The sequence below is a fragment of the Leucoraja erinacea genome, chromosome 15 (assembly GCF_028641065.1).
Source record: "Leucoraja erinacea ecotype New England chromosome 15, Leri_hhj_1, whole genome shotgun sequence".
NCBI lineage: Eukaryota > Metazoa > Chordata > Chondrichthyes > Rajiformes > Rajidae > Leucoraja > Leucoraja erinaceus.
In genome coordinates this window covers 1,494,446-1,522,244 of record NC_073391.1, presented here as the reverse complement: position 1 = coordinate 1,522,244, position 27,799 = coordinate 1,494,446, and positions in this window count along the sequence as shown.

Below are 27,799 nucleotides of genomic sequence, written 5' to 3'. Positions count from 1 at the left end.
AAAAAACATAAAAAAACAGACAGACAGAAAATAATAAAACGCGAACAGACTGCAGAGGCCGCTGCTGACCAGAGTCGCGCCGCCCACCGTATCCACGTGGGACAGAGGGGGCTGTCCCACTTGGGCGACCTAATTGGCGAGTTTAGAAGAGTTTGAAAAAATGACATGTTGAAGACCTCCTTCGACTATGCAGAAGACCTCCTTCGACCTCCTTCAACGATGTTGAAGACCAGCTTCGACTAGCTACGACTAACCGGGAAAATTGGACACCGCATAGTGGAGAGTGAAGACTACCTCCTTCGATCTCCTTTGACCTCCCTTTGACTATGATGAAGACTATCTACGACTACCTTCGACTACCCTCGATTACCTATGACTAACTACGACCTGCTATGCCTAAACCTATGAGTAAACAAAGTATCGATTTTTTCCATGGCGACCTTTTTTTACTCGCGGGCATTTTTTAACTTATTGAAAAAAAACACCGCGACCTAGCTGAGGTCTTGAGTACGCGGGGACCACTCTCGAGCATGAAGGAAAGTTACGAAGACCTCCTACGACCTCGTTTCGACCATGCTGCGAGTACGAGTCGAAGGCAAACTTGCCTGAACTCGCAGATTAGGTTGCCCAAGTGGGACAGGCCCCTAACACAACTACAGAACCTAATGCCAAACAAAGCAGCGGACCCAGATCAGTTGCCACCATGGTTTCTAAAGATGTTCACATCGAAAATAGCACCCATACTCAGATTTATTCCAGTCCTCAATTGATTGTGGGTCACTACCACGACAGTGGAAGGAAGCAAGCATCTGTGCAATATTTAAGAAAGGCAATAAGGCTGCGCCTGAGAATTACAGGCCAGTTTCACTGACCAGTGTTACATGTGAGATCTTGGAACACATCATACACTCTCACAACATGGTCCAGTTTGAAAAGAATGGGATACTGGTAGACTCGCAACATGGCTTCAGAACAAAACGTTCAATGGAAACACAACTTATTGTCACTATTGATGACTTCACAAGGGCATTAAATAAGAGGAAATTATACATATGGCAATCCTGGACTTTTTGAAAACCCTCGATAAAGTTCCTCATGAAAGGCTCCTAGGAAAACTGGATTACTATGGCATCAGAAATAGTCTACATAACTGGATTAGGGACTGTCTCACAAACCGGACGCAGAAGGTGGCCTGTGAAGGAAACATTTCTTTAGAAGAACAAGCATGTGTTCCCTTCACAACAAGACTCTCCCGACGCCGGAGCAACATCACCCGGCGAGAACGGCCAGGAACATCGGGCCTCCGTAGAGGCAACTGTGGAGGCCTCAATGGGCCCGACTATGGGTGAACTGGGGTTGGGGACTGGACTTTGTGCCTTCCCTCATGGTGGGAGCCATTGTGGGGGGATGTTCTATGTGTTTAAGACTCTCATTGGTGTTATGTCTATTCTTTTTTTGTGTGCTGCAAAATGGCAAAAAGCATTTCACTTCACTACACCTGGATGTATGTGAATGTGACAATAAAATATCTTTGATACCTTTGATACCATCAGGAGTACCACGTCACGGTCCTCAGACCACTGTTGTTCCTGACGTACATTAGTGATCTACCTGAACACATAAATTGTAAAACAAGACTCTTCGCAGATGATTGTCTTGTACATACACCTGTCACTGATGTAGAGAATATCAACTCCTTACAAGAAGACCTTAAGTCCTTGGAATTATGGCAAAACACATGGAAGATGAGCTTCAACCCAACCAAATGCTCAATTATGGTAATTTCAGACAAGAAGAAAGCACCTACTCGAGACTACGTCTTCTGTGGACAAATACTTCATCATACAAGTTCACAACCATACATTGGAGTTCATCTTGATAACAAGCTTTTGTGAAGGGAACACGTGGAACATGGTCTCTAAAGCCAACCATACACTAGGATTCCTGAGAGGAAACCCCTGGTTCTGTGCAAAGGAAGTGAAAACTACAGCATATACAACATTGGTTAGACCCTTACTGGAATATGCTTCATGTGCCTGGGACCCATACAAAACTGGTTATATCAACAAACTAGAAGGGGTACAGAGGAAAACAGCACACTTTTGCATCGGGAACTACAATAGAGGTAGCAGTGCCACCCAGATGCTGTCTGACCTGGAGTGGGAAACGCTGGAAACAAGAAGGGCAAGGAACAGACTAGCCATGTTGTACAAGATTCAAAAGGGGATTGTGGGCATTACTGCAGATAGATACATAACATACTCAACACAAAGGAGAACAAGAAAGATATATGCAAATAGAAACCCCATTCGCCAGGACCGATATTGATAAGAACTAATTCTTTGTAAGAACCTTAAGGGAATGGAATAAACTAGACAACAATATAGTCAAATCACCTTCACTAGACAGTTTTAAGGGGGCACTAACATCACGTTAGTGTGTACAACACATCCAAGTTGGCGATATGCAGAGTACTGCCCTGCCTACTACAAATTCAGAAGGTGAAACCATTATCCTTTGTCTGCAGACACAAAAAGCTGGAGTAACTCAGCAGGACAGGCAGCATCTCTGGAGAGAGGGGAAAGGTGAGGTTACGAGTCGAGACCCTTCTTCAGACTCTTTGTCTGTTCCCATCTGAGTACAGTGCAGCAGCTTTCCGTTATGGGAGATGACACACAGAGGTGTTCTCTCCCCCTGCCTCTGCTGCCGCCATTCATGCCTGGCACCTCAATTATGTGGATTAACTGGTTCAAGGGGTAAGGTGTCTGTATTGATTGTGAACGGTAGTATAACATCAAAGAGTGCATGCCTTCACTCTCTCTTACTGCTCCCCTTCTGGTATAGAAGTGTCCATTCATCCACAACTTGTTGTTTATGTTGCTTTCACATGTTACAAATGCCCTTGGTGGAAATTTAACACATAGTCCAGCATTAAACTGGTGTCTGTCGCCCCCTGTCAGCGTAATTGTGCATAAATCAGATGAAGAGCACACAGCGCTTAACAATTTTGATCCATTACAAATGTCATAGAGTCACAGAGTCATAGAGTGATACAGTGTGGAAACAGGCCCTTTGACCCAACTCGCCCACACCAGCCAACATGTCCCAGCTAAACTAGTCCCACTTGCCTGCATTTGGTCCATATCCCTCCAAACCTGTCCTATCCATGTACCTGTCTACCTGTTTCTTAAACGTTGGGATAATCCCTGCATCAACTACCTCCTCTGGCAGCTTGTTCCATACACCCACCACCCTTTGTGTGAAAACATTACCCCTCAGATTCCTATTAAATATTTTCCCCTTCACCTTGAACCTGTGTCCTCTGGTCCTCGATTCACCTACTCTGGGTAAAAGACTCTGTGCATCTACCTAATCTTTTTTTAAATTAACCATAAGAACAATGTCCCTGATTGTCTGCACAGGGCAGCAATCACAAGTGAGGTGAACCCGGAAGAGAGAGCAGCAAGCAGCGACTTCCATTTACATCAAACAGGAGCTTCCAGTGTGGCAGCAGTGACCAGGGGGTGGAAGATTGCAACCTTCACTTGGTCCACCCTGTTTCGACTAATGCAATTAACTCGACATGCACAAACGGAAGATCAAATAGAACAAGTTGCCACACGAAAGAAGAAGAAGAAGCGGTGACCAGGAAGGGCAGGGATCGGTGTGGAGGAGCTAAGAGGTAGTGGGGTGGGGAGCGGAGAGCAGAGGGTGGGACAGAGTGGGCACGGGTGAGGAGAGGGTGGGAGCTAGGGCTCAGTGGGCAGCAGAGACAGTGTCTAGAGGTAACAGTAAGTAAGTAAATTTTATTTATATAGCACGTTTAAATCAATTCGCATTGAAACCAAAGTGCTTTACATAAAATAAATAATTAAGTTTCCGTACATCCATGGAAAAATTAAAACAGGGCCTTATTCACCTCCCAGAGACTCCAGAAGAGCTCGATGATGCCACTTTTCCATGGTGACAAGTGGCAGCAGATTGGTAACAATCAATTGGTTATTCTCCATCTTTTGTTAACGTTCAGGGATTTTCGAAGTGAAGAAGGGTCTCGACCCGAAACGTCACCCATTCCTTCTCTCCAGAGATGCTGCCTGTCCCGTTGAGTTACTCCAGCATTTTGTGCCTATCTTCTGTACTGTACTGTAAACTGAAGATGGTACCTTATCGCAGAGTCCAAGGCTACAACAGGAGATCCCCGACCTCGGGTATGAGCCCTCTGCAACATGTGGGAATTGAAGGAGATTCCAGCGTCCAGTTGCAGCTCCAGACCTGACGCACGGCACAGCAGGAGCTGGCATTGACTCACAGCTGGAGCCAGCACTTTCTACACCCACCCACCCCACTGTGTGCAGCCCCCCCCCCCCCCCCCCTGGCTCTTTACAGGCAGTTCCCTTGCTCGCAGCAGGCGATCCAGGCCTGCCATCAGTTATGGCACCCGCGTGCTACTATCATGTCCATTTCAATTTAGGTTATTGTCACTTGTACTGAGGTACAGTGAAAAGCTTTCGTTGCGTGCTATCCAGTCAGTGGAAAGACAATCCATGTTCACATCGAGCCGCTTACAGTGTACAGAGGACATTTATTGTCACATACACCAATTGGTGCAGTGAAATTTGAGTTACCATACAGCACACAAATAAGATAAACATAACACTATAGAATTTAACATAAAACATAAAAACATCCCCCCACAGCGGAATCAATGTTTCCCACTGTGGAGGAAGGCACCAAAGTTCAGTCCTCTTCCTCTGTTCACCCATATTGAGGCCTCCGCAGTCGCTGCTACGGGCCCGATGTTTCAAGCCCTCGATCACTCTCAGCTGCCAGGAGCCTCCGAATTGGCTGCTTCCTACCGGAGACATACCGCGGCTTCCGAAGTCCACAGGCCGAGCTGGGCAGAGATTCAACGCTGGTGACCTCAGCGAGAGATCTCAGGGCTCCGTGATGGTAAAGTCAGTGTCAGCGCCACCCGTGGCTGGGTAGTCAGCGCCGCCAGTGGCTGTTGGCTCCACAGACCACAGCTCCACGATGTCAAAGTCGGCAGTCCCAGCACTCCGGAGCTCCAACACACGGCGACCCCGGTAAGGCATCGCTTGTTCCGCAATGGAATCCAGTGCTGCGCCGCCGCTGTTGAAGTTGAGGCTCTGGCCGGTCTCCGGCAGGAAAGGCCGCGAGGAAGGGGCGACGATGCGGCTCGGAGAATAGTTGCATCCTCGACCCGGAAGTGACCAAGAAAACAGTTTCACCCTCCCCCCCCCAGTCCCATCTCCCCCCCCCCCCCCCCCCAGCCTCACCACCCCCCCCCTCCCCCACATAAAAAAGACTAAAAGAACTCCAAAAACAAACTTAAAAACAGACTAAACTATAACACAAAGAATGAAAGGACAGACAGTAGGCGAGGCAGCCACACTAGATGGCGCCACTACCACATCATCTATCATGTATGGATACATGATAAGGGATAATATTTAGTTTAGAGATATAGCGCAGAAATAGGCCCTTTGGCCCATCAAGTCCGCACCAACCAGCAATCCCCACACATTAACACACACCAGGGACACGTTTTAATTTATAACCAAGCCAATTAACCTACAAACACCCGATCTAGACAACACCCATAGTCTAGATCGAACCTGGGTCTCTGGCGCTGCAAGGCAGTAGCTCTACTGTTGCGCCACCGTGCCACCCTAGTGCAAGGTGAAGCAAGTAAAGTCCAATCAAAGATAGTTCGAGGGTCACTAATGAGGTAGATAGTAGTTCAGAACTGCTCTCTGGTTATGGTAGGATGATTCAGTTGCCTGATAACAGCTGGGAAGAAACTGTCCACTTGTAGCTGTTCGATGGAACTGCTACCGTATACATCTCCAGAGTCAGAGTCTTTCTTAATTCTCTGCATCCCATTCAGAAGAATGCTCATGAACAATTGTATCTAATTCCATTGCATCAAAATCCTGTAATTGCCCTCAAATTAGATTTGGATCTGTAACTCTTGAATACTTATTTTAGTTTAGTTTAGAGATACAGCATGGAAACTGGCCTTTTGACCCGCCGTGGTTAAGTCGACCAGCGATCCCCACACAGTAACACTATTCTACACACACACGGGACAATTTTTACATTTACCAAGCCAATTTACCTACAAACCTGTACGTCTTTGGAGTGTGGGAGGAAACCGAAAATCTCGGAGAAAACACATGCGGTCACGGGGAGAACGTACAAACTCCAGACAGACGGGATGGAACCCGGACTCTGGCGCTGCAAGTGTTGTAAGCAGTGATGGAAATGGGGAGGTACGCAGGGGGACGGCGTTACCCTACTTTTCAGTTTCCAGTTTATGTCCAATTTCTGTACTAGAAGGGAGTCAGAGACGTTTATTTGTCAAGATTCTAGCAATTAAAATTAACTTGTTTATTTGCTATAATTAGCAGAGGTCACACTGCTAGTCATATCAGCTGACCAGTGAAGTTCGATGACCAGTGCTGTTATCTAGAATTTTTAAAACCTGCTACGCTAGATGAAGAATTTACACAATTTACAAATTTGAGGAAATTGGTAGTGAAAACGGCGAACAGGCAACCCTGGCCAGGTGGGGAGGCTTTGTGAAGGATGAAGTGACTCAAGTCAGCCTAGGTAACCAGGTTTTACTGGGTGTGGCCATGTATGTCCCACACTCAGCATATTGGAAGTGAAGTTGCTACTTGCTATTTTTGATTCACTGTTATTGTAAAATCATATAATTTTACAAGTATTCTGTATACAGTACTGTAATTTGATATGTTAGATATTCAATGTACAAAATGTAGTAATATTGGCCTACATGTATTAATTTGCGGACAATGCAGAAAACTAGCACAAAATATTAAAGTACTAATTACTCAGGGTCCGGCGCATGAACCATGACCTCACATAATCCCACCAAAGCATAAGCCACATAAGTGTCAGCAAGGGTGGATACTGTCAGAGTCTGTCATACAGGGTACAACAGAGACAGTGAAACAGTACACTGCTCTTCTACATATTCTTCAATCATCATACTTCGGCTGTGAGAATTATTTTGTACTTTTTCCACAGCATGATAGTGATACCATTGAACCATGGCCCTTCCTTACAATGAAATGATTTCTATCCCAGCAGTACTACATCATCATATTACTGTCGTATTTATAGATTCTTGTGAGTATAGATTGTGAGGTTGTGAACACGTAGGGTTGCTTACAGATAATGTGGTGAAGCCATTGGCTTGGATCTTCATCTAAAGTATGAGATGTTATGAATATTAGATTCATATATTGACTTTGAGGTCCATGGACCCTTTTTTTAAGGTCTTGGATATGTACTGTATCTTATAGTACTCTTAGGGATGACTGTCCGTATTTAAGGTTGAAATAAAAGATCAAGAGGCCGTCTCACACCAAAAACTGTGCTACGTATTTCAATTGCCGCAATGGTTTATAAATGAGTTAACTCACACTAGCAGTTATGTCACATATGCCACGCGCTTCAGATTACCTGGCCAGCGATTTTTGTTGGCATAGCTTTGGATGCATATGTACAGACAATGTTTCAGCCCAGTTGATCTATTTGTCTTCCATTGTGAAGACAACACTGCGTACATAGTTCAAGTTCAAGTGAGTTTATTGTCATGTGTCCCTGATAGGACAATGAAATTCTTGCTTTGCTTCAGCACACAGAACATAGTAGGCATTTACTACAAAACAGATCAGTGTGTCCATATACGATAATTTAAAGATATACACACATGAATAAATAAACTGATAACGTGCACATAACAGATAATGGGTTATTAATAATCAGAGATTTGTCCGAGCCAGGTTTAATAGCCTGATGGCTGTGGGGAAGTAGCTATTCCTGAACCTGGGTGTTGCAGTCTTCAGGCTCCTGTACCTTCTACCTGAAGGTAGCAGGGAGATGAGTGTGTGGCCAGGATGTTGTGGGTCTTTGATGATACTGCCAGCCTTTTTGAGGCAGCGACTGCAATAAATCCCCTCGATGGAAGGAAGGTCAGAGCCGATGATGGACTGGGCAGTGTTTACTATTTTTTGTAGTCTTTTCCTCTCCAGGGCGCTCAAGTTGCCGAACCAAGCCACGATGCAACCGGTCAGCATGCTCTCTACTGTGCACCTGTAGAAGTTAGAGAGAGTCCTCCTTGACAAACCAACTCTTCATAATCTTCTCAGGAAGTAGAAGCGCTGATGAGCTTTCTTGATAATTGCATTAGTGTTCTCGGACCAGGAAAGATCTTCAGAGATGTGCACGCCCAGGAATTTGAAGCTCTTGACCCTTTCAACCATATAAACGGGGCTGTGGGTCCCCCTCCTACTCCTTTCAAAGTCCACAATCAGTTCCTTGGTTTTGCTGGTGTTGAGGGCCAGGTTATTGTGCTGGCACCATATGGACAGTTGCTCTATCTCTCTTCTATACTCTGACTCATCCCCATCAGTGATACGCCCCACAACAGTGGTGTCGTCAACAAACTTGATGATGGAGTTCGCACTGTGACTGGCTACGCAGTCATGAGTATAGAGTGAGTACAGCAGGGGGCTGAGCACGCAGCCTTGAGGTGCTCCCGTGCTGGTTGTTAACGAGGCTGACACATTTCCACCAATACGAACAGACTGTGGTCTGTGAATGAGGAAGTCGAGGATCCAATTGCAGAGGGATGCGCAGAGACCCAGTTCTGTGAGTTTGGTAACCAGCTTGGAGGGGATGATTGTGTTAAATGCCGAGCTGTAAACGATGAATAACAGCCTGCCATATGAGTTTTTGTTGTCCAAGCGGTCCAGACTGTAGTAACTTGTATTGTGTGGCTGTAGTGTAGTTTTTGCTGTGAGATGCCTTTATCGATTGTAAATTCGACTCACTGTAGCTAGTATTTATATTGGTTTTTACATGATCTTCTTGAATTAGAAATTGTTACGATAGGCCCAAATTAGTCTAGGTAATAGATAATTCAATACTTTTTCTATTATCTGCCCCCAATAAAAAACTGTATTTTCAGATTGTGTTTCAATTAAATTAGAATGGATGGGGAAAAAATTAAATAAGTAGTACCAATAGTTTTTCCAGCCTAAATCGTGAGTGGTGAATATTTTATTATGGGTGTTTTTATTTAGCAATGTAATAGTGCAAGCGGAAATATTTTATTATATATCACTATCAAATATCTATAAATTTCAGATTTGTGTACCCCTGTGAAAATGAGCATACCGAGGTACTTTAAAAGACACCGTCTTCAAATCGATGAAGAAATAAATGATAATGAAAACATTCAGGCAGTAAAGAAGGCTAAAGTACTTGAAAATGATAATGTAACTAATGCAGCTGTTTAGCCTGATGCAATGTGAAGTCATTTCGAAAGATATTGAAAAATGTGATCTTCCAGACTTTTGGACACAAGAAGTGTACTTAAACAAAAAGAAAGAATATCCCTGGCTAATTATTATAAACAGAAAACTAGGATGTAGTTTATGCAGCAAGTGTGGTCATCTTGGACTTGAACGAACACAAGGGTTTCGGCCCGAAACGTTGCCTATTTCCTTCGCTCCATAGATGCTGCTGCACCCGCTGAGTTTCTCCAGCTTTTTTGTGTACAAGGAATTCATTTGTCATCTGAAAAAAAAGCAATCGAAAATGTAGTCTATATGCCACTGAAAAAGGACGAAGCAAAAACAGGTTGAGTTTTTAGAACTGTATATAATATTGTACACAAAGGTAGGCCATACACAAATATGTCTTCTGATATTGCACTGCAAGATAGAGACGGCATTGACTTAGGGTACATTCTACACTCTCGTAAGTCATGTGCAGATGTTTCTCACCACATAGGGAACCAGATGCGAAAGACAGTGGTGGAAAATATAATTTAAAAACAAATCTAAAATGTCTATTATGATTGATGAATCTACTACTATTAATGGGAAAACTGTTCTAGTAGCCAGCTTGAGAGCAGCAGTTGGTGAATCTTCCCAACCTATATCATTCTATTTTGACTTAGAACATATGAAACGGTGCAAATGCAAAATCTATATATGATGGGCTTCTAAGGTGCTTACAAAGTGGTGGTTTTTCAATACAGTACCTAAAAGAAAATGTGATATCACTTGTAACTGATGGTGCATCAGTAATGTTAGGATGAAATGCAGGGTTTGCAAAACTATTTCTTGATAATTTCCATAATGCAACTGTTTGGCACTGTGCCAGTCACAGGCTTGAACTCAGTGGAGGTGATGCTATAAGTGAAGTTGCAGGTTTGAATCATTTTCAGATATTTTGTGATAAATTATATTCCTTATATCAAAAGTCTCCTAAGAATCAGGATGAGTTAACTGCATGCGCTGAGGCTCTTCACTGTCAACTGTTGAAAATTGGTGGTGTTTTCAGTGTGAGATGGGTTGCTTTGTCTTACCGAACTGTAAAGGCAATGTGGCAGTCTCATAAAGCTATTTGGGAGCATTTTGGAAAAGCAAGCTGTGATGCTTCAAGAACTAGTGCAGAGAGAGCAAAGTACGAGGGGCTGAAAAAAGTATTAGAATCATCAGCTTTCGTAAATAATTTGGGCTTGTTGATGGACAGTTTGCTAGAGTTGGCTGAACTGTCACTTGAACTGCAGAACCAAAATTGTACACTTAGTAAAGCACATGAGGAAATTAGACGAACTATCAAGGTTCTTGAATGTCAAATACAGAAGCCAGGAAAATTTTATATTCAAGTGGAGAAAGCAACAAGCCAGAATATTGAATGGAATAAATTTGAGAGCTGGTAAAGTACCTACTATACATAGACAACAGTTTTCGAGGAGTTTGGTCAATAATGTGAAATCCAGGTTGCTTGAATCTACAACAGCTTCCAATGATAAATGAAAAAAGTTAATTAACAAATCGAAATATTTAGATATTAACAAGATTCCATAAGATTCACTTTTTACCTTTGGGGATAATGTAGAAGACATGGCAGAACATTTTGGCTTAAATGGTCAGCTTTGTGTCAGAGCCTGCAGAGAATTCAAGGAATCTAAAGGTAAGATAGTTTCTGCAGATCTTCAGCAGCTGCTAATGGCTGTAAATACAATTCCTGTATCAACAGCAGAATGTGAAAGAAGCTTCAGCGGCATAAATTTCACCACAACGTGCAAGACTTCAAACTGATCATCTCTCAACTCTTCTATTTATTAAGTTGGTGGGACCTCCTCTGTCAAAATTCAACCCCGAAGAATATGTGAGGACATGGCTTCTTAGTGGCAGAAGGCGTGTGAAGAAACGGCATGCAGAAAGAAAGAGGAGGTGACAGAAAAAAATGGAGATTATATACTATTATGGGACATTTCGTAATGTAAGCTGGAGTGTAATTCACTTAATTGTTGCATTTGTTCATTAATAAATAAGTACAAATTTCAGAAATGTATAATGTATTTACATTTATATATTGGCTGATCATCGTACGTATATACTACATATAGCTAGATTTGGAATGTTGTAAACTGCATACTATTAATATCGGCTGATCATTGTATGTATTTAGCACATATAGCAAGATTTGTAAAGTTGTAAACTGTATACTACTATTATTCCCAATAAATTTATGACTAATCTGAAAAAATAAATTAAAAATTAATAATAAAAAAATATATAAAAATTTGCACTCCACATTTATTAACAAGGCAAAGTACATGTCCAAACAAGATACCCTGTATACAAATCACACAGCAGCTGTCAGCATCACATCAGATCATCCTAGAGTTCTGTTGCAGAAGCATCACATTCACAGGCACCCAAGCAAACTCATCATATTTAATCCTACTTAATATATAATCACCCATTGTTAAACCAGCCACTTGTATGCCACTTGAATAACTTATTTTGTCATTGATCTCCACTATGTACGCACTTATACACAGTCACAATCATGTTTGTACATATGTTTCCAAATACACGTATACAGTACCAATCGAACTCCTCCCCTCCACTGGGGCTATGGAGAAATCGTGTCCTTAATCAGTCTTGGCAGTTGTAGTAATACTGGTGTCCACATAATGTTGAAAGCATCAGTCCTTAACCGGAGTTTAGCTGTTATACTTTCCATCAAATATACACACGTTTCAGTCTTTCCCTTCACTGTTGAACATTTGGTGGCTTTGCATTTCTCCATGACACTGTAATCATGTTCTTTGCAATCAACAGCAACACCCCAAGCAAGTATGTCTGATTTTTGGTATCTATCATTTCTGGAGTCTCTCCTAGTATGAAGAATGCTGGCTCCAGAGGTAAGTCCACCCCAAAGATTAGCTTAATCTCATTATCTCAAAAATTCACAGGGGCTGGACCAATCCACACTTGGAAAGGCAGAGGTTGAATATGGATAGTCAACATAGATTTGTTAGTGGGTGATCCTGTCTGACTAATCAAACTAAGTTTTCCAAAGGGGTAAGGGCGACACCATGGCACAGCAGTAGAGTCATTGCCTTACAACAGTAACAGTGCCAGAGACCTGGGATCGATCCCGACTATGCATGCTGTCTGTACGGAGTGTGTACATTCTCCCTGTGACCTGCATGGGTTTTCTCCGAGATCTTTGGTTTCCTCCCACACTCCAAAGACATCCAGGTTAATTGGCTTGGTATAAATGTAAAATAGCCCCAAGCCAGTGTAGGTCTTCGTCTTCTTGCGTATGGCGTGCACAGCCTAAAGTTGTAGGACAACTTGTTCTATTTGATTGTGCACGGCAGGTTGATTGCATTCGTCAAAACCACGTGAAGTTTGCAATCTCCCACCCCAAGGTAAGATGCGGGGATCGCTGGTTGATGCGGACTCGGTGGGCTGAAGGGTCCATTTCCCTGCTGTATCTCTAAAACAAAATATATTGTTTAGGACAATGTGGTTGTGGTTCATATGGACTACCGTAAGTTATTTGATAATGCCCTAAATGGCCAAAAGGTCACATGGGATCCAACACAAGATGGCAACATGGATCCAAAATGAGCTTGGCAATGAGAGGTAGGACGTGATGGTGGAAGGTTATTGTGATTGGAAGCCAGCGACATGTGGTGTACTACAGATTTCAGTGTTGAAATCCTTGATATTTGTTATTAACATGATGGACTTAGATGTGAACGTAGGATGTTTGCAGATGACACAAATATTGGTTGTGTTGTGTTGTGTTGTGTTGTGTTGTGTTGTGTTGTGTTGTGTTGAGACTAATCTTGTGTGACAGGATGATATTTATCACCCTCCATCCCCTTCTCATCCATATGCCTATCCAATTTAGAACGGAGATGAGGAAACATTTTTCTCACAGGGAGTGGTGAGTCTGTGGAATTCTCTGCCTCTGGAGGCAGGTTCTCTGGATGCTTTCAAGAGAGAGCTAGATAGGGCTCTTAAAAATAGCGGAGTCAGGGGATATGGGGAGAAGGCAGGAACGGGGTACTGATTGGGGATGATCAGCCATGATCACATTGAATGGCGTTGCTGGCTCGAAGGGCCGAATGGCCTACTACTGCTCTTATTGTCTATTGTCTATTGCATTGTACAGTAGTCAGATCTGCCTGTGTTTGACCCATATGCCTGTGAACCTTTCCTATCCATGTACCTGTCCAAGTGTTTCTAAAACGTTGCGATATTACCTGCCTCAAACACCTCCTCTGGCAGCTCATTCCATGCACCCACCACCCTTTATGTAAAGAAGTTGCCCCTTAGGTTCCTATTAAATCTTTCCCCTCTCAACTTAAAACTATGTCCTCTTGTTTTCGACTCCCCTACTCTGGGTAAAAAGCTCCGTGCATCTACCCGATCTATTCCTCTCATGATCTTATACACCTCTATAAGATCACCCCTCATCCTCCTGCACTCCAAGGGAAAAAGACCTAACCTGCTCAGACTCTCCCTATAGTTCAGACCCTGGAGTCCTGGCAACATCCTCATAAATCTTCTCTGTACTCAAGTCAAGTCAAGTCAAGTTTATTCGTCACATACACATACAAGATGTGCAGTGAAATGAAAAGTGGCAATGCTCGCGGATTTTGTGCAAAAAACAAACAAACAAACAACAAACCACAAACAGAATGGAACAGAATCACATATTCTTTTACATATTACATATTGTGGGAGGATGGAAAAAGGAAAAAAAAACAGCAATTAAAAAAAAACAGTAGAATGGTACATTAAAGTTTTACTCTGTCCAGTTTAACCATAACATAACAAGGTGACCAAAACTGAACGTAAAACTCTTAATGTGGTCTCACCAATGTCATGTATAACTGTAACATGAGCTCTCAAATTCTATATTCGATACACCAAGGCCAATGTGCCAAAAGCCTTCTTGTTCACCCTATCTACATGTGGCACCAATTTAAAGGAACTATGTACCTGCACTCCTAGACCCCCCTGCTCTACAACACTCCCTAGAGCCCTGCCGTTTACTGTTTAGTTCCTGGCCTGGTTTGACTTCCCGAAATGCCGCACCTCGCATTTCTCTGTATTATTAACCATTCCTCAGCCCACCTGCCCAACCAATCAAGTTCCTGCTGTAATTTTTGCCAGCCGTCTTTGCTATCTACAATACAACCCACTTTAGTGTCACCTGCAAGCTTACCAATCATTACCTGCAAGCTTACATTCTCATCCAAATCATTCATATAGATGACACACATCAACGGGCCCAGCACCGACCCCTGAGGTGCTGGGGGGGGGGGGGGGGTGGGGGTGGGTGGGGGGGGCTTTATGGGTTAAGCGCTGGTATGGGTGTTGTTGGCTGCAGGGACTACAGGTCTCCAGAGGGCTAGTATGGACATTGTGGGCCAAATGGATTCTTGGGGTGGCAGCTCAGCCCCTCAAGCCTGATGTGCTGGCAGCTCACTCATGGCTGACGGGCTGGCAGTTGACTCACGGCTATTCTTTGAAATTCTATTTCAAGCAGAGTGCTAGGCCACCAAATTCAAATCCAATTTCCTACCATTTCAAGCAGGGTGCAAGGCCACAAAATTTAAGTGCAGTTTCATACCACTTCAAGCAGGGTGCAAGGCCACCAAATTCAAGTGCAGTTTTCATACCATTTCAAGGAGGTTGCAAGGCCACCACATTCAAATGCAGTTTCATACTATTTCAAGCAGGGTGACACTACCATAAAAACCACCAGAAAACCACACAAAACACCACAGTTTCCAACCACTTCAAGCAGGGTGCAAGGCCACCAAATTCAAGTGCAGTTTCATACCACTTCAAGTAGGGTGAAAGGCCACTGTATTCCGTGCAGTTTAATACAATTTCAAGCAGGGTGCAAGGCCGCCAAATTCAAGTGCAGTCTCATTCCACTTCAAGCAGGGTGCAAGGCCACCAAATTAAAATGCAGCCTCATACCATTTAATGCAGGGTGAAACTACCATAAAACCACACAAAACACCAAACTCACAGTTCAGTAGACATTCAGTGTGTTCAGTTGATTTACAGCTCAGACAGAGGCGTGACCTCTCCCTCCCCATCATGCAGAGACTGAGCCACACCCACACTTCCAGGTTTTATAATCCCTCCCCCTCCCACCGGAAAAGGTGTGGCCTTCATGGCGTGATTGACAGGAGAGAGATTCTCAACATGTTTTAAACACTAATAACACTTTTGTTTTTCATTGATGGGAAGAATCCTCTGCACCTGATAAGCGGAGGGGAACTGAGTAAGATGGCCAACAATCACAGCCGTAAGTGGTAGCGTTTTATCTAATATCAATATAATGCAAACAGGAAGTTGTCAAGTTTAGACAAACAACCATTTGCAGGCAGTGCCTTTTCACTTATACCCAAACCCCCCAACCAAATAATCAGTCTGATGAAGGATTTCGGCCCGAAACGTTGCCTATTTCCTTCGCTCCATAGATGCTGCTACACCCGTTGAGTTTCTCCAGCTTTTTAGTGTACCCCCAAACAACCATTTGCAGGCAGTGCCTTTTCACTTCAACCCAAACCCCCCAAACAACCATTTGCAGGCAGTGCCTTTTCACTTCAACCCAAACTCCCCAAGCAACCATTTACAGGCAGTGCCTTTTCACTTCAAACCAACCATAATTTCATTTTCAAACCACATTAAGGGCACTCACTGGTGAGTAGACACGTGTTCAGTGTTATTCAGAGCTCAGAGAGACTTGACCCTCTGGCTTCCCCCATCTTGCAGAGACTGAGTGAGGCACACCACTTCCTGGTTTTATAGTCCCTCCCCCTCCCTCCAGCAGGGGCAGCAGAGAGAATGGCAATTAAAAAAAAAACATTAATATCTCTCTGATTTTTCATCAATGGGAAAAATCCTCTGGTCCAGGAAGGCTGAGGGGGGGCTTTGAGTGAGGTGGCCAAAAATGACGGCTGTAGGTGGCGGCGTTCGCTCGGAAATCACAGCACAGTGAGCCAAAAGCGGTCAAGTTCAGACGTTTAGTAATATAGATACATATGTACATGTATGCTCTGCCCTCATCAACCTTTTTGGTCCCATCTTGAAAAAACAATCAGATTCGAGATACAAAACCATGCTGATTATCCCTAATCAGCCCCTGTACATCCAAATGCATGTATATCATCCCACAGAATACTCGCCAGTAACTTTCTGAGCACAGATGTTAGACTCACTGGACTGTAGTTCCCAAGCTTTTCCTTGCAACCCTTCTTAAACAGAGGCACAACATTTGCCACCCTCTAGTCTTCCGGCACCTCTTCAGTATTTAATGGTCACTCATAACTCTTAGCCAGGGCTCCTACAATTTCCTCTCTAGCTTCCCACATTGTGTTGTTGGATATATATGATCAGGCCCAGGAGATTTGTCTAGCTTCATGTGCATTAGGACCTTCAACATCACCTCAACCGCAATAGGACATTCTTGCTATTGAGGGAGTGCAGCGTAGGTTTACAATGTTAATTCCCGGGATGGTGGGACTGTCATATGCTGAGAGAATGGAGCGGCTGGGCTTGTACAATCTGGAGTTTAGAAGGATGAGAGGGTATCTCATTGAAACATATAAGATTGTTAAGGGCTTGGACACACTAGAGGCAGGAACCATGTTCCCGATGTTGGCCACAGTTTAAGAATAAGGAGTAAGCCATTTAGAACGGAGACGAGGAAACACTTTTTCTCACAGAGAGTGGTGAGTGTGGAATTCTCTGCCTTCGAGGGTGGGGCAAGCAGGTTCTCTGGATGCTTTCAAGAGAGAGCTAGATAGGGCTCTTAAAAAGAGTGGAGTCAGGGGAGAAGGCAGGAACGGGGTACTGATTGGGGATGATCAGCCATGATCACATTGAATGACGGTGCTGGCTCGAAGGGTCGAATGGCCCACTCCTGCACCTATTGTCTATTGTCTAATACTGATGGCCCTCAAGATACTTCCATTGTCTGCCCCAAGTTCTCCAGTCCTCAGATCTTTCTCCTTGGAAAAAAACAAAGGGGAAATATTCATTGAGGATTTTGCCAATCTCCTGCTGCTCCACACAGAGTTGACCATTTTAATTCCTGAGGGACCTCATTCTCGCTGTGGTTTCCCTTTCCCCCTTAATGCACGTATAACATTAATTGGGATTATCCTTAATATTATCTGCCAGACCTATCTCCTGTACCCCTTTTTCCTTCCTGATTTCCTTCTTTAGCTTACTCCTCAGTTCCCAAAACTCCTCCAGGGATACACTCGATATCTGTACCATGATTCCTTCCTATTCTTGACCAGACCCCCAATTTCTCTCATCATCCCGGCTTCCTGATGCCCACCTGCTTTGGCCATTAGTTTAATAGGGACATGCATGTGCTGGACTAATGTCAGCACACTTTTTAAAAAATCCCACTGTATGGAGGTTCCTTTCCCTTCAAACAATCTACTTCAACAAATGTAAGTGAGTTCCTGTCTAAAGGGCCTGTCCCACGAGCATGCGACTGCATGCGGCAAGCGCGACCTAACGTGGTCGCTTGAGCTGTACGGCCTCGCGGGGCCGATCCCACTTCGATCGCCAGAGCCGTATGGAGTTGTGCGGAGCTGGTCCCGACATCGCACAGGGCTCCGAAAAACTGACACTGTCCAAAAATTCCGCGTGGCAACGGCCTGCCGGCCCGCAGCCGCATTGAGGCCGTACGCACCGCCTCGACGGGCATGCGCAGCGTTGCGACACCATACGCAGCGTGCTGATGGCGTACGCCTTCGCTCGAACTTCATGTCAACTCGTACGGGATCACTTGACCTCCGCGCGGCCCCCGCTTCCGGTTTGGTTGTGCTTGTCTCATGCAGTCGCATGCTCATGGGACAGGCCTTTAATACCTTCAAAGTTGGCCTTGCCCCAAATAAGAATTTTAACCCCTGTCCTGTCTCTATCTATAACTATGTGGGCAGTAAGGTGACGTAGCGGTAGAGCTTCTGTCGCCCAGCGTCAGAGACCCGAGTTCAATCCTGACTACGGGTGCTATCGAGTTGGTACGTTCTCCCCATGACCTGCATGGGTTTTCTCTGAGATCTTTGGTTTCCTCCCACACTCCAAAGGTTAATTGGCTTGGTATAAATCTATCAATGTAGAATTGTGCCTAGGGTAGTGTTAATGTGTCAGTCACACAAGTTGTTCTGAACAATACTTCCACTATTAAGGGCCTGTCCCACAATGCGAGTTTACCCAAGAGCTCTCCCGAGTTAAAAAAAAATTCAAACTCGTGGTATTGTACGAACTCCTCTGACCTTCCACGAATATGTTCACGAGCTCCTACGAGTAAAAAGTAAAAATTATTTTCATCACGAGTAGTTTTGGTTTGGTATAAATGTAAATTGTCCTTAGTGTGTAAGGTAGTGTTAACATGCGGGGATCGCAGGTTGGTGCCGACTCAGTGTGAGTGTTGGAAATACTAGCTATAATGCATTCACTTAAAGTTATATTGAGAATAAGTGTCCAGGTGGTTGTGTTCAAAACATTTTGTTCAGATATGGATATCACAATTTTTCATAATGCTATACTTCAGAAATGTCATGAAACTCTAAGGTTTCTCTCATGAAATGTTGGAAACAGCATTTTAATATTTGCTATATCTCCTGTGAAAATATGTTGTAAACAATTATTGTAATGTGCCCATCATGCTTGTGAGGGCACTAGTGTTCTGTATTTGAAAATTATACATTTTATTTCCCTTTGGATTAAATGCAGAGGAAGAAAAGCAAAGCGATCTGTACTTCCAAACAGTCGCTCTTTCAAGTCATTCCAAAACATGCTGGCTTGTAAAACACCACCAATATTTTATTCACAAGCTTTAAGCATTATAGTTTCCCTGCATTACGACTAAAGTGGATGCTGTTTTATTTGGTGTATGTGTTCCAATAGACCTAGAAGAAACAACTGCGAAGACAAATAGAATCATTAATCACATGTCAGTGTTTAGGAGACTAATGGGCCTGTCCTACTCAGGCAACTGTTTAGGCGACTGAAGGAGACAATGCGGTCGCCACATGTTCGTGGGTGGTTGCCGGGGAGTCGCCTTCATGGTCGTGAGGAGTTCCCGCATTCTGGGAACTAGTCGCGACCTCATTATGGTTGCCGCAAATTTTTCAACTTGTTGAGAAATTAGCGGCGACCAGAATGAAGCCGCCATGGAGAGTAACGAGAATTCTCGTGCCATAGGTGGGTCGCTAGGCGGTCCTAGTGGGTTGCCAGAAGGTCGAAGATTCCCGGACGTTCTCGTAGGTTGTAGCCGGTGCTGACCGGTGAATTTCATTGGCTCATTGGGGGAAAAAAACGTAAGCAGTAGTTTTCAGAACCAAGGATAACCGACCGGTAATGTTAATGTCTGCCGAACTTCACAGCCGTGTATCTCTGGCTTCTTAAAAGTTGTCTCCACTCCTTCTCACTCCTCCTTCTCCCCCCTCTACCACCCCCCCCCCTCTTTTAAAGGACATAGGAACATAGGTAAAAACATAGAAAATAGGTGCAGGAGGAAGCCATTTGGCCCTTCGAGCCAGCACCGCCATTCAGTGTGATCATGGCTGATCGTCCCTAATCAATAACCCGTGCCTGCCTTCTCCCCATATCTTGATTCCACTAGCCCCTAGTGCTCTATCTAACTCTCTCTTAAATCCATCCAGTGAATTGGCCTCCACTGCCCTCTGCGGCAGGGAAATCCACAAATTCACAACTCTCTGGGTGAAAAAGCTTTTTCTCACCTCAGTCTTAAATGGGCTCCCCTTTATTCTAAGACTGTGGCCCCTGGTTCTGGACTCGCCCAACATTGGGAACATTGGTCAGGCAGCATCAGTAGAGGCAAAGGGATATCCAGGCATCAGGTTAAGTCTTACTGTCTCGGACTACATTCTATCTCGGTCCCACCCACTCCCCTGACATCAGTCTGAAGAAGGGTCTTGATCCGAAACATCACCCATTCCTTCTCTTCAGAGATGCTGTCTGGCCCGCTGAGTTACTCAAACATTTTGTGTCTACCTTCGATTTAAACCAGCATCTGCAGTTCTTTCATACACATCAGGTCAAGACCCCATCTGCTAGAAACTGGTGTCACTTGGTCTATTTTCCATAGGGTGTGAAATTTACATTTCAATTCTGCATCAGATTCAAGTTAGCATTTTTAATTATTGGTACAATAAATAAAAAATGGTAGTTGCTGGAAATGTTCATCGGGTCAGGCAGTGGCTGTGGGGAGAGAAACAGAGGTAAACTAGACTAAGTGGGACCCGTTGGGACCCAGCATCACACAGGAGGGCTGGTCACGAAATATTCCACCTCTCCACCATTCCAATATTGGGGGGGGGGGGGCTGTCTGTTGCACTAGTATGGGTGTTGTGGGCCGAAGGTACTCGTTTCCAGAGGGCTAGTATAGATATTGTGGGCCGAATGGATTCTTGGGCTGGCATCCAACTGTTGTAACGAATTTGAAAGCCAAGCCACCACCCGACTTGTTAAAAATGCGTGGCAAACAATTGGGCTGCAGACACCTGACAACCAAAATTCATTTTGTGAACATAAACTTTTAAAAAAAGGCGAGGCATACAATTGGGCTGCAGCCACCCGACAACCAAAGTTCATTTTGTGAACGCTAACTTGTTAAACAGGCGAGGCAAACAATTGCAGCCATTTTACAGCCGCATCGAGGGGACTCATCGTGGAGTAGACGTGCGTTCATTGTTATTAGCAGCTCAGAGAGCTGTGACCCTCTCACTTCCTGGGTCTGGCAGAGACTAAGTGAGGCACAACACTTCCCGGTTTTATAGTCCCTCTCCCTGCCGCCAGTGGGGGCAGCAGACAGAATGTGGATTTTTTTTAAAACATGAATATCTCCCTGATTTTTCATTGATGGGAAAAATCCTCTGGTCCCAGAAGGCGGACGGGGGCTCTGAGCGATGTGGCTAAAAAATGACTGCCGTTGGTGGTGGCATTCTCTCGGAAATCGCAGCACAGTGGGCCAAAAGCGGTCAAGATCAGACTTTTAGTAATATACTAGAGCAAGTGCAGACCCGTTGGGTCTGTTTTCCCAATGCACGTTTGTGGGGGGGGGGGGGGGGGGCTGCGAGGTGACATCACACAATGGAATGTTCAGCAGGTGCTGGTGCTCCTGCAAAGGCATATGTAAATGAATCCATTTCGATTGGACATATGTGAACATTGGGCATTGTGACATCACACGATGGAAACGAATCAAAGGGAAGAAAGGCAGGCAGCCGAATGGACGCCAGACGGACGCCGGACGCCGGACGGTTGCAGGCACAGAGTTTTATATAATAACTAGACCAAGTGCAGACCCGTTGGGTCTGTTTCCCCAACAGCGTTTGCGGGGGGGGGGGGGGAGTAGGGGCTGCGGCATCACACTCAAATTAACCACCCCCCAAACTCACAGGTGGGGGGAGGGGGGGGAGGTTGGTGAGAAGAGGGGAGGGAGGGGAGAGGCGGAGGAGGAAACATGACAGATTTGGGAGGGAAAGGAGAGCGGGGTAGGGGGTGAGAGAGAGGGGGATGGGGAGAGAGATGTGGGGGAGGGGGGGGATGGTGGAGGAGGGAGGGGAGGAGGGGGAGAGGGGGGTGGAGGGAGAGACGGGAAAGAGTGGGGAGTGAGAGGGAGGAGGAGAGGGGTAGGGTGAAGGGGTGGAGAGAAGGAAGGGGGTGGGGTAGAGAGGGAAGGGGGGTGAGGGAGAGAGGGAGAGGGGTGAGGAGAGGGAGAGGGGTGAGGAGAGGGAAACATAGAAATTAAGTGCAGTAGTAGGCCATTCGGCCCTTCGAGCCTGCACCACCATTCAATATGATCAAGGATGATCATACAACTCAGTATCCTGTACCTGCCTTCTCTCCATACCCCCTGATCCCTTTAGCCACAAGGGCCACATCTAACTCCCTCTTAAATATAGCCAATGAACTGGCCTCAACTACCTTCTGTGGCAGAGAATTCCAGAGATTCACCACTCTCTGCGTGAAAAATGTTTTTCTCATCTCGGTCATAAAGGAGTTCCCCCTTATCCTTAAACTGTGACCCCCTGTTCTGGACTTTCCCAACATCTGGAACAATCTTCCTGCATCTAGCCTGTCCAATCCCTTAAGAATTTTGTAAGATTCTATAAGATCCCCCCTCAATCTTCTAAAATCTAGCGAGTACAAGCCAAGTCTATCCAGTCTTTCTTCATTTGAAAGTCCTGACATCCCAGGAATCAGTCTGTTGAACCTTCTCTGTACTCCCTCTAGGGTCTGTTTCCCCAACGGCATTTGCAGGGGGGTGAGAAGAGGGGAGGGAGGACGAGGAAACGGGATAGATTTGGGAGGGAAAGGAGAGCGGGGTAGGGGGGTGGAAGGGGATTGGGAGAGAGCTTTGGGGGAGGGGGGATGGGGAGGGAGGGGAGCAGGGTGGGATGGGGAGAGGGGTGGGGGGAAAGGAGGGGGGGAGGGGAAAGAGTGGGGAGGGAGGAGGAGAGGGGTAGCGGGGTGAAGTGATGGAAGAAGGACAGAGGGATAGGGGAAGGGTGTGGGGGGGAGAGAAGGTAGGGGGTGGGGTAGAGAGGGGGAAGCGGGTGGGGGAGAGAGAGGGATGGGAGAGGGGTGTGAGGAGAGGGGGGAGGAGAGAGTGGGAGAGAAGTGGAAGAGTGGGGAGGGAGGGAGGGGTAGAGGGGTAGCAGGAGTGGTAGAAGAGGGACAGAGGGGTAGGGGAAAGGGCTGGTTGTGGTAGAGAGGGAAGGGGGGTGGGGGAGAGAGAGATGGGTGGCAGAGGGAGAGGGGTGAGGAGGAGAGGGACACAGAAACATAGAAATTAAGTGCAGTAGTAGGCCATTCGGCCCTTCGAGCCTGCACCATTCTCCATTCAATATGATCACGGCTGATAGAAACATAGAAACATAGAAATTAGGTGCAGGAGTAGGCCATTCGGCCCTTCGAGCCTGCACCGCCATTCAATATGATCATGGCTGATCATCCAAACTCAGTATCCTGTACCTGCCTTCTCTCCATACCCCCTGATCCCCTTAGCCACAAGGGCCACATCTAACTCCCTCTTAAATATAGCCAATGAACTGGCCTCCACTACCTTCTGTGGCAGAGAGTTCCAGAGACTCACCACTATCTGTGTGAAAAATGTTTCCCTCATCTCACTACTAAAGGATTTCACCTTTATCCTTAAACCGTGTCCTGCGTGTCCTGGACTTCCCCAACATCTGGAACAATCTTCCTGCATCAGACAAATGCAATTCAGGACTTTTCACTTCACAAGCAAAATCAGAAATGACAGTTAGTGAAGAATTTGAATAATCACTGAGCGTTCTCTATGGCAACAATGTATTTGAACATTGGGCATTGTGACATCACACGATGGAACGTTCACCATGGGCTGGGCTCCTGCAAAGGCATATGTAAATGAATCCATCCCGATTGGACATATGTGAACATTGGGCATTGTGACATCATATAACCATATAACCATATATATAACCATATAACAATTACAGCACAGAAACAGGCCATCTCGGCCCTACAAGTCCATGCCGAACAATTTTTTTTCCCCTTAGTCCCACCTGCCTGCACTCATACCATAACCCTCCATTCCCTTCTCATCCATATGCCTATCCAATTTATTTTTAAATGATACCAATGAACCTGCCTCCACCACTTCCACTGGGAGCTCATTCCACACCGCCACCACTCTCTGCGTAAAGAAGTTCCCCCTCATATTACCCCTAAACTTCTGTCCCTTAATTCTGAAGTCATGTCCCCTTGTTTGAATCTTCCCTATTCTCAAAGGGAAAAGCTTGTCCACATCAACTCTGTCTATCCCTCTCATCATTTTAAAGACCTCTATCAGGTCCCCCCGTAACCTCCTGCGCTCCAGAGAATAAAGACCTAACTTATTCAACCTATCTCTGTAACTTAGTTGTTGAAACCCAGGCAACATTCTAGTAAATCTCCTCTGTACTCTCTTTATTTTGTTGACATCCTTCCTATAATTTGGCGACCAAAATTGTACCCCATACTCCAGATTTGGTCTCACCAATGCCTTGTACAATTTTAACATTACATCCCAGCTTCTATACTCAATGCTCTGATTTATAAAGGCTAGCATACCAAAAGCTTTCTTTACCACCCTATCTATATGAGATTCCACCTTCAAGGAACTATGCACGGTTATACCCAGATCCCTCTGTTCAACTGTATTCTTCAATTCCCTACCATTTAGCATGTACGTCCTATTTTGATTTGTCCTGCCAAGGTGTAGCACCTCACATTTATCAGCATTAAACTCCATCTGCCATCTTTCAGCCCATTTTTCCAAATGGCCTAAATCACTCTGTAGACTTTGGAAATCCTCTTCATTATCCACAACACCCCCTATCTTAGTATCATCTGCATACTTACTAATCCAATTTACCACACCTTCATCCAGATCATTGATGTACATGACAAACAACAAAGGACCCAACACAGATCCCTGAGGCACCCCACTAGTCACCTGCCTCCAACCCGATAAACAGCCTTCCACCATTACCCTCTGGCTTCTCCCATTCAGCCACTGTTGAATCCATCTTGCTATTCCTGCATTTATACCCAACAGTTGAACCTTCTTAACCAACCTTCCATGAGGAACCTTGTCAAAGGCCTTACTAAAGTCCATATAGACAACATCCACTGCTTTTCCCTCGTCAATTTCCCTAGTAACCTCTTCAAAAAAATTCAAGAAGATTAGTCAAACATGACCTTCCAGGCACAAATCCATGTTGACTGTTCCTAATCAGACCCTGTTTATCTAGATGCTTATATATATTGTCTCTAAGTATCTTAAGTATCACACGATGGAACATTCACCATGGGCTTGTGCTGCTTGTGTGGGTGAGAATCCAGTTTCTTTTTGAAATATTGAGGTGGTGGTGGGGGGGGGGGGGGGTGAAGGATTTGATTAAAAAAGTGTACCTAAACACGACGAAATGTAATGAGGAGCGGATACTTAGAAAGAAAAGCGAAATCTCTACCGAAATGGAAAAGACGTCGGCGATTCTGCGTCCGGTTTTGGAGTTGCGGAGAATCAAAGGAAGAAACGCGGCCGGAAAGCCATACATGCAAATGTGTCCATTCCGATTGGACGTCCGCGAGCATCGGGCATTGTGACATCGCACGGCGGGAACGAATCGAAAGGCAGGAAGGGATCCGTACTGCAGGCAGGCGGACGGATTTGAGTTTTATATAATAGATAGATAGACTAGACCAAGTGCAGACCTGCTGCGGCATTACACTCACACTAACCACCCCCCAAACACACAGGTGGGGGGAGGGAGACGGGGTGGGGATAGGGGAGGGGGGAGAAGAGGGTAGGGAGGGGAGAGGAGGAGGAAACTGGAGAGATTTGGGGGGGAAAGTAGAGTGGGGTAGGGGTACTACCTTCTGTGGCAGAGTATTCCAGAGATTCACCACTCTCTGTGTGAAAAATGTTTTTCTCATCTCCGTCATAAAGGATTTCCCCCTTATCCTTAAACTGTGAACCCTTGTTCTGGACTTCCATAACATCTGGAACAATCTTCCTGCATCTAGCCTGTCTAACACCTTAAGAATTTTGTAAATTTCTATAAGATCCCCCCTCAATCTTTTATAATCTAGCGAGTACAAACCGAGTCTATCCAGTCTTTCTTCATATGAAAGTCCTGACATCCCAGGAATTAGTCTGGTGAACCTTCTCTGTACTCCCTCTATGGCAAGAATGTCTTTGAGCATTGGGCAGTGTGACATCACACGATGGAACGTTCACCAGGTGCTGGGGCTCCTGCAAAGACATATGTAAATGAATCCATTCCGATTGGACATCTGCGAGCATTGGGCATTGTGACATCACACGATGGAACGAATCAAAAGGCAGAATGGCAGCCGGACGGACGGAGGACGGCAGGCGGCAGCCACAGACCAAGTGCAGACCCGTTGTGTCTGTTTCCCCAACGGCATTTGCGGGGTGGGGGGTGGTGGTGGGCTGCAGCATCACACTCACACTAACCACCCCCCAAACACACAGGTGGGGATAGGGGGGGAGAGGGAGATGGGGTGGGGAGAGGGGGAGTATGAGAAGAGGGGAGGGATGGGAGTGGAGGAGGAGGAAACGGGAGTGATTTGGGAGGGAAAGGAGAGCGGGGTATGGGGTGAGAGAGGGGGATGGGGAGAGAGGTGTGGGGGAGGGGGGGATGGGGAGGGAGGGAGGGAGGGGGAGAGGGGTGGGGAGGGAGAGAGAGGGGAAGAGTGGGGAGGGATGGGTGGGAGAGGGAGAGGGAGAGGGGGTGAGGAGAGGGAAACATAGAAACATAGAAACATAGAAATTAAGTGCAGGAGTAGACCATTCGAGCCTGCACCACCATTCAAGATGATCATGGCTGATCATCCAACTCAGTATCCTGTACCTGCCTTCTCTCCATACCCCCTGATCCCTTTAGCCACAAGGGCCACATCTAACTCCCTCTTAAATATAGCCAATGGACTGGCTTCAACTACCTTCTGTGGCAGAGAATTCCACAGGTTCACCACTCTCTGTGTGAAAAATGTTTTTCTCATCTCGGTCCTAGAAGATTTCCCCCTTATCCTTAAACTGTGACCCTTGTTCTGGACTTCCCCAACATCGGGAACAATCTTCCTGCATCTAGCCTGTCCAACCGCTTAAGAATTTTGTAAGTTTCTATAAGATCCCCCCTCAATCTTCTAAATTCTAGCGAGTACAAGCCAAGTCTATCCAGTCTTTCTTCATATGGAAGTCCTAACATCCCAGGAATCAGTCTGGTTAGCCTTCTCTGTACTCCCTCTATGGCAAGAATATATTTGGCAATGGAGATGGAGAGGGGGGAGGAGAGAGGGGTGGGGGAGGGGAAGAGAGATGGGAGGGGGAGAGAGGTGTGGGGGAGGGGGGAGGGAGGGGAGGAGGGAGATGTGATAGGGGAGAGAGGGGGCAAGAGTGTTGAAGGAGGGGGGAACAGTGGGGAGGGAGAAGGAGGGGAGGAGAGGGAGATGGAGAACGGGAGGGGAGAGTGGTGGGGAGGGGAGGAGAGAGGGAGGGGGAGGGGGGGAGAGAGGTGTGGGGGATGGGGGGAAGGGGGCGGGGAAGGAGAGAGAGGGAAGGGGTGGGGCAGAGGAGGAAGGGGGTGGGCGAGGGAGGGATGGCGGTGGGAGGGAGGAGGGGAGGAGGAGGGAGAGGGGTGAGGAGAGGGAGATGGAGAGGGCGAGGAGAGAGGTGTGGGGGAGAGGGGAGGGAGGTGAGGAGGGAGATGGGGCTGGGGTGGGGGTAGGGGGGAAGAGTGTGTATGGAGGGGGAAGAGGAAGGGGGAAAGTGGTGGGGGGAGAGAGGGAAAGGG